Source organism: Leptonychotes weddellii, chromosome 10, assembly GCF_054177405.1.
Source record: "Leptonychotes weddellii isolate Sample4059 chromosome 10, ASM5417740v2, whole genome shotgun sequence".
Taxonomy (NCBI): Eukaryota; Metazoa; Chordata; class Mammalia; order Carnivora; family Phocidae; genus Leptonychotes; species Leptonychotes weddellii.
In genome coordinates this window covers 102,957,480-102,965,389 of record NC_138378.1, presented here as the reverse complement: position 1 = coordinate 102,965,389, position 7,910 = coordinate 102,957,480, and the positions used below count along the sequence as shown (strand labels likewise).

Below are 7,910 nucleotides of genomic sequence, written 5' to 3'. Positions count from 1 at the left end.
GCTCTGCTGGCTCCCTCTGGGGGCCCCCCTGCTGCTCCCTGGCCCCAAGGGAGACAGGAGCCTGGCCAGCGTGGAGGCCCCATGGGCCCGTCCTAGGCATAGCTGAGCGAGCCCCTGAGCTCCAGCACCCAGCTCTCGGGCTGTGGGCCTGGTTAACTCCTCACAGCCCATTGTTCTGCTCAGGGTTCAAGGAGGCACCGCCCGCTCCTGGCAGTCCGGTTCAACCGGGAGTCTGGGCGGCTGGGCGTGGCTGGGGCCTAATGAGCAGGGTGTACCCCGAGGAGTTGTTAGGAGCCCGGTGACAGCTGTAGGCAGGTCCCCACCCACGGCCGGTGGGCGGGCTGGCTTGCACAACACTCACCTGTGTGAGGGACACCACATGACGTCTTGGCCAAGTGTTTATTTTTTTAAAAACAAATACTCATCTTTGGTGGCAGGAGTGGGGAATATTTCTAAATATTTAAAAGACATCACGCTAACACTTTTTAACCCCCAAATCTATTGTATTAGGAAAGGTGATGCAAGTTTGTAGGGTTTCCAGCCCATTACAGAGAGGGTAGAGTGCCAAAACCGTAGCTGGGTTCTTGTCTCCCCCAGCTTACCGCTTCCCCGGGATTTTCAAAAGCAAAGGGCTTCTGCGGTCCCCGGGGAATCGTGGGCAGGCGGGCCTCACGCCTTGGCCATCCCCCACACCTCTGGCTCTCCGCGTGCAAACACAACCGTGGCTCAGCCGCCCTGTGCGGAGCGAGGGCTGCCTGGGGCTGCCGGGTTCCCCTGCTCAGTGCTGTCACCTAAGCTCTCCCGCAGTGCATGGATTTCTGGACCAAATCAGGCCTCCAAGGAACAGCCAGGTGGACTCAAGGCGCTGTCCATTTGCCATTGAGCATCTTCAGGGGACACTTGGCTGCTTTCAAGACGCCAGTCTCCTGCACAGTTTGGTGGGCGTGTGGGAGGGGGTGCGTGGAGAACCGCGGCTGAACTACCTCTGTGTGCGCCTGCCGTTTTGCCTTCCGGCTCCTGCTGTTCCCTGGGAGGCCTCCAGTTTTGAAATGGGCTTGGGGAATCAGAGGCCTCGGTGGGAAGGCTGTGAGGAAGACAAGGGCAGGCCGGCCTGCAGAGCTGCGGTGGTCAGAACGAGCTCCGGCATCTCAGGTGGATGCTGCTGGGTCTAGCAGCCCAGGGTGACAATCTGGAACCCCCAGACTTCTGTGGGGCGCGGGGCACGGCCCAGAAGCGAGGTTGTTCCCCTGGACTCTCCCGTATCACAAGCGCCCAGGCCCCAGCGGGCGCACCTGCTAAAATTTCCTTCATCAAACAGATTTGCAGCTCTCTGTGGCGGGCTCTGAGGTGCCGAGATCAAACCTTCCTTGGGGGAGCTCTTGTCAGCACGACTTCCCAGCTGGCTCCAGCCCACTGTCTTCGGAGCCCCAGACCCTGCTGAGCTGCCCCCCTGACACCGAACAGCAGCTGGACACCCTCGCCCCGGCTGAAAATGCCTGTGGCATAAAATGCTACCTCTCCCCTGTCCCCCACCACCTTCTTCCTTGGTCCCTGTACTCCAGACCTAATGGCCCCCTCAGGCTCTAGGACGTTTTAAGCTCATCCTTCCATCTATCTCTGCAACACACTGTAGTTGCTGTTCTTGCCTCTGTTTTTCACATTTATTTCAAAAAGATGAAAATCCCACCTTCCCTCTTCTGGGGAGCACTCTTCAGCCAAGCCATGGAAATCTGTCTCCGTGGAGGGAGTTTCCATCTCCAGCAAGGAAAGGGGGTTGTCTGAAGGACCTGGAGGGTAATTGTTAGGGCAGGTGACAGCCATAACTGGAGGGGTCAGAATAGAAAATCTAGACGTATCTTCAGTCTTACTTGTAAGACTGCCTTCAGTGCAGTGAGGAGGGCAGAGGCTATGTCTAATTTAGTTGGAGAACTTGGGCAAGTCCGCTCCCTATTCTGAGCCTCAATTTCCCCATCTCCAAAATGGGAATGATGAGTCCCCCCTCCCAGGGTATTGAGGACCAAATGATATAACCGTTGTGAAAGCTTTAACACACACCTGGCGTGTGGCATGCCAACCCTCTTTCCCTCTCCCACCAGGCAGCTGTCCACTCCAAGTGCCCCCAAAGCGTGTACTCACCCCCGGGCACTCAGGACCGAGGAGGAGGTGGGGGCCCCGTAAGCAGGGGTGGTGGGGACTATAAAAACGGGAATTTAACAAATTGCCCAGCGCCATGGCCCTCATACTTGCCTCCTAATTAGCTCAAGTTAATGAACAGCATGATTCATGACTCGCTGCTTCTCAAGGGTGCCCTTGCTGTTTGCCTTCCTCCCATCTGGGCCCCACAGCTGCTCCACCCCCATTCCACTGACTGCATCACTCCTCAGCCACACAGCGGGCCTGGACGTCAGCCACGTGTGGGGGAGCGGCTCTCCTCAGCCCCCTGGGCCCTCAGCCCTGCCTCAGGCTGGTTCCCGAGCAGGCAGAGCCAGAGGGGAGTCCCAGCCAGTGCTGAGGAACTCCGTGTAGAAAGCCCTGAGCTAGTTCCTGCACTACACACTTTTTTTTTTTTTTTCCAAACAGATGATAGACTTGGCATAGACCACGTAGGGTATTATCTGTGGAGTCCAGGCTAGTGGGCTGAGGCCTCCCAGTGCAGGGGCTCATCATGCCCCCTCACCTTCTTCCTTCCTTAGGCCCCTCCACACCTGACACATCCCTGAGGTAGGGCCTTCTCTCGGTATGAGCAAACCTCTAGGGTTCTGGCTAGGCTTGCAGGGCCCCATTCTCAGAAAATGGGTTCATGGGAGACACCTCCTGAACCTCCCAGCTCCATCTCTCTCTGTCCCCAAGGTGGGCAGAGACTGAAATTAAAAGGGTCCATGATGTGCCTTAGCCCCAGAGCCAGGCCGCCCTACAGAGAGCCTTCATGTCCACAGTGGTGCTCACTCACTTCTCCACTCCACCGCCACCACCTTCCATGCCTGCCACCATGACACCGGGCTGGGGCGGGAGGAGAAGATTCACGCTGAGTGCACAGGTATAGCTATGATGGAAGTAGAGAGGAGGGTTACAACCTCTGGAAAATTCAAGACCCCCTCCCCCAACCCCACGTTCTCCTGAATGTCTGCAAAGTGAGCAGGATGCTGGGCATTGTGGCCAGACTTGCAGAACGACCTCATCCTCTGCCTGGGACAGAAGGGAGGATGGGCTGGACCCAGTATCCTTGTCGGGGACGATGGCAAGTATGTCACATGGCAAGCATGGATCCCAGTGCTTCAGGGCTCCCCATCACTGAGCAGGCCTGCAGGCCCCGGAGGGTGGAATGTGGGAGGAGCCCAGGCACCTTGACCAACACTCCTTGACTGTGTGAGGTGGTGTCTGGGCCCAGGGAGTGGGGTGGGACTGGGGTGGAAGTGGGGGAGAGCAAGGGTGGAAAAGAGCCAATACAGAGGTACACAAGAAACCAGGCTCTTCAGGGTGAAATTCATCAGGAAGTCCTTCTGGAACTTCTCTCCCCCAGTAGTACAAGCTGTGCCAGCATCTGAAAACTTCCCTTCAAAACCTGTCATGGTGCAACCTAGAAAGCCAGCACACTGCTGAGGGACACTACCCGCCAACCCTCAGCCAGCCAGGGAGTGGGGGCCCCGAGAGTAGGATCACAGCAATAATTGTGTGTTTTATTTTATTTACTGTTGTACTGTATTGGGGCCAAATATAACCTACAATTCACCTTGCCTCTTCTGTTTCAAGAGACCACATAAATGTTACATTAAGAAATTAGGCTGTTTGTGTTCGAATCTTCATGAATAAAGTTTGTTAGGTTGTTTGCGGTAGCATATATCGTTTGTTTTTATTGTAAAATACACATAACATAAAATTTGCCTTATTAACCATTTTTAAATGTACAGTTCAGCAGTGTAAATATATCCACATTGTTGTACAGCTGATCTCCATCATTTTTCATTTTGCAAAACTCAAACTCCATACCCATTAAACACAACTCCTCACTTCCCCTCTCCCCAGCCCATGGCAACTGGCTTTTGTTTTTTATTGAGGTATATTCTATATACAGTGAGATGCATAGATCTTAAGTGTCACATCTGATGAGTTTTGACAGATGCATACACCTGTGTAACCATATCTCCAATCAAGATACAGCATATTCCTGTCACCCACAAAGTTGCCATATTTCCCTTTTTTTATTCTTCAGTCTTAACTATAATCATAGTCACCATGTGATGATGATTTCCAGAACATTAGATCCCCAGACAGAACTTTTCTGTCAGTCTCCCCACCCCCATCCCAAGGCAACCAATGTTCTGATTTCTATCAACATGAATTGGTTTTGCCTGTTCAAGATCTTCATAAAAATGGAATCATCCCATATGTACTCCTTTGTGCTTCTCTTTCTTTCAACATACTGAGATTCAGCCATGTAGCATCTAGTAATAGTTTATTCATTTCCATTGCTGAATATTATTCCATTATATGAAGATAACATAATTTGTTTATGTACCCACCTACAGATGGACATTTGGGTTGTTTCTAGTTTTTCTGCTATTATGAATAAACCTGCTGGGAACATTTTTGGACGATTTTTCTTGTGAATATGTGTTTTCATGTTTCTTAGATACTTAGGAAAGGAATTGATAAATAATAAGGTAGGTGTATACTTCACTTTATAAGAAACTGCTAAACAGTTTTCCAAAATGGTTGTATCATTTTATGCTCCCACCAACAATGATTGAGTTCCAGTTGCTCCATGTCCTCACCAGCATTTGGTATTGTTGCTCTTTTTAAGTTTAGTCATTCCAGTGGGTGTGAAATGTTATTGCACATTTCCTAACACAAAGATGTTGAGCAATTTTCATTTGGTTATTGGCCACTTGTAATCTTTTGTGACATGTCTGGTCAAGTCTTTTGCTCTCTTTCAATTTTTTTTTTTGTCTTTTTGTTATTGATTTATTGGTATTCTTTATATATTCTGGATACCAGAACTTTGTCAGATATATATTCTGTGAATATTTCTTTGCAGACTGGCTTGTCTGGTTTTTTTGGTTTTTTTGGTGAAAACATTTATATTTAGATTTAGCCAGCTGGACTCAGTTTAGATGATTCCAATTTTGTTGGCAATATCCAAAGCCTCATAGTCAGGAGCCAGTCGAACATATGCCTTCTTCTCTCCATCAGGCCTGATCAAGGTGTTGATTTTAGCCACGTCAATGTCGTAGAGCTTCTTCACAGCCTGTTTGATCTGGTGCTTATTGGCCTTGACATCCACAATGAACACAAGTGTGTTGTTGTCTTCTATTTTCTTCATGGCTGACTCAGTAGTCAGGGGGAACTTGATGATGGCACAGTGATCAATCTTGTTTCTCCTGGGGATGCTCTTTCGAGGATATTTGGGCTGCCTCCGCAGACGCAGTGTCTTGGGTCATCGGAATATAGGTGACGTGCAGATCTTCTTTTATTTGTGACTGTGGACGCCTTTCAGCACCACTTTCTTGGCCTTCAAAGCCTTTGCTTTGGCTTTGGCTTTGGGAGGGGCAGGGGCTTCCTTCTTAGCCTTCGGCGCCATCTTCGTGAAAGGCTGGCTTGTCTGTTTTTTTAACAGTGTCTTTTGATCTAAAAAAAATTTTGATGAAGTTCAATGTATCAATTTTTTTTAATAGTTTGTGATTTTGTGACCTGTTCAAGAAAACTTTGCCTTCTGCGAGGTCATGAAAAATTTATCCTCTGTACCCTTTTAGAAGCTATATAGTTTTAGGTTGTGTGTTTAGGTCTGTAATCTACTTCAAAATAATTTTTGAGTATGATGAGAGGTAAGGGTCAATGCTCATTTTTTAATATATGAATATTCAGTTGTTTTGGCATCACGTAAAATTAAAGACTTTCTTTTCCCCATCAAAGACACCTTGATGTCTTTGTTGATAATCAGTTGACCAAATGTGTGTGGTTCTACTCCTGGACTCTTCCCTGGATCCTATTGTCCATTCTTAGGCCAATATGGCACGATCTTGCTTACTGTAGCTTTACTGCAAGCCCTAAATCAGGTAGTGAAAATCCTCTATGAGGTAGCAAGTATTTGAAATACCAACCCAGGGTGCCTGGGTGGCTCAGTCAGTTAAGCGTCTGCCTTCGGCTCAGGTCATGATCCCAGGGTCCTGGGATCAAGTCCCACATCGGGCTCCCTGCTCGGCGGGAAGCCTGCTTCTCCCTCTCCCACTCCTCCTGCTTGTGTTCCTGCTCTCTCTCTCTCTATCTCTCTCTGTCAAATAAATAAATAAAATCTTTAAAAAAAAAAAAATGAAATACCAGCCCGTTCCCTCCAGTATTTATCCTTTGTCCTTTACACCACTCAAGCAATCATTTGCTGATTGCCAAAGGCACATGAGTGCAATCCCAAGATGCAGGGCAGAAAAAAAAAAAGGGGGGGATGCCTTTCTGGCTTTGGTTTTGAAAACCTAAGTCCTTAGGGGAATAGAGACATAAAGTTTGGGGAAAACAGCATGCTAGAGAGCACCACCCATTCCTTCCCGTCCTCTACTTCCAGTTAACAGCACTTCTAAAACTAGAGAAAAATCCCCTAGGCAGTGTAGAAGGAATTAGAGCAACTACACACTCCTAAATCTGGGGTCAGGATCTCAGGAGCCATGGAGACCTCAGGGAGGCATGGGGCAGCAGAGCCCCCCCACCCCCAATCTCTGATGGCCCCGGAGCAGCAGAATGAATGCTGGGCCCTCCCTGTGGCCTAAAGCTGTGGGCGAAACAATGGCCGTCCCAGCAGAGGCTTGGCCAGGTGGCCTTGAGGAAAGTCACCCGAGTGCCTTGGCTCTCTGTAAACCTCCAGAAAATCAGGATGCTAAGGAGGAGGGGTCATGAATCGACTGTGATTAATGTTCTGCCGCTCCGGCGGCAAAGGTGTCTCAGCTGAGTTATGGGAAAAGAAAGAAATCTCTTAAACATCTCTGAGTTTACTGCTGAAGATGTATTTTGGCTTTATATATGGATCTTTTAACAAACTACATTTAAATGACTAAGTCTAATGATGGGGCGCCTGGGTGGCTCAGTGGGTGAAGCGTCCAGACTCTTGATTTTGGCTCAGGTCATGATTTCAGGGTCGTGAGATCGAGCCCTGCCCCACCCCGAGGCCGGCTCGATCTCTGCACTCAGCACGGAGTCTGCTTGAGATTCTCTCTCCCTCCCCCTCTGCCCTCCACTCAGCTCTCTCTCTAAATAAATAAAATCTTTTAAAAAATAAATAAATGACTAAGTCTAATGTTAATAAAGAGTGGGGGTGTGTTGGGTAGAGGACCCATCCTTCCTAATGGAGAAGGCTGCCTGGGAGGGATCGGGGTGGGGTGTGGCCAGTCGGGCTGCCAGCCTCACTTGTGTTCCAGCCCCAGCATTTAGGATCTCAGACTTCATCAAACAAGTCATCCTCACCATATGTTCTCCGGAGTTCTCCACCAAGGCCACCATATGTCCTGAAACACCTTAATGAAGTCCTTACATTTAAGGCATGGCTCTTGTCTTGAGCATTTCGAAGGACATCACGGTGGGTCCCCAGCAACACCTCAGTATCCTCATGGAGCAAAGCCCGGGGGTGAGGACTGTTCCCCACACAGGAGTGATTGTCTGGGGAGCGGCGGCTCAGAGTGAGGACACCGTCTTGTCCTGGTTGCAGAGGACACTGAGGTGGGGCTGCCTCGGGCTTCTGCGTCCCCGTGTTTCTCTCCATGCCATCGTGTCCTGACCACACCCACGTGGGGTATGGGGAACTGGGTGCTTCGGCCCTATTTATGAAGTGCCAGGACGGTCCAGTTTGCGTGCAGTTGTGCTTATATTAGCATGTTCAGCCTGCACCTGAACTCCAAGAATGTAAAAATAGGCATTTCAAAACGCATTGA

General features: G+C 49.6%; 1 pseudogene; it reads right to left on the bottom strand.

Moving 5' to 3' along the window:
* Positions 1-5,056: 5,056 nt before the first annotated feature.
* On the bottom strand, positions 5,057-5,578 carry LOC115937068 (large ribosomal subunit protein uL23 pseudogene; annotated as a pseudogene).
* Between the last annotated feature and the right edge of the window lie 2,332 nt (positions 5,579-7,910).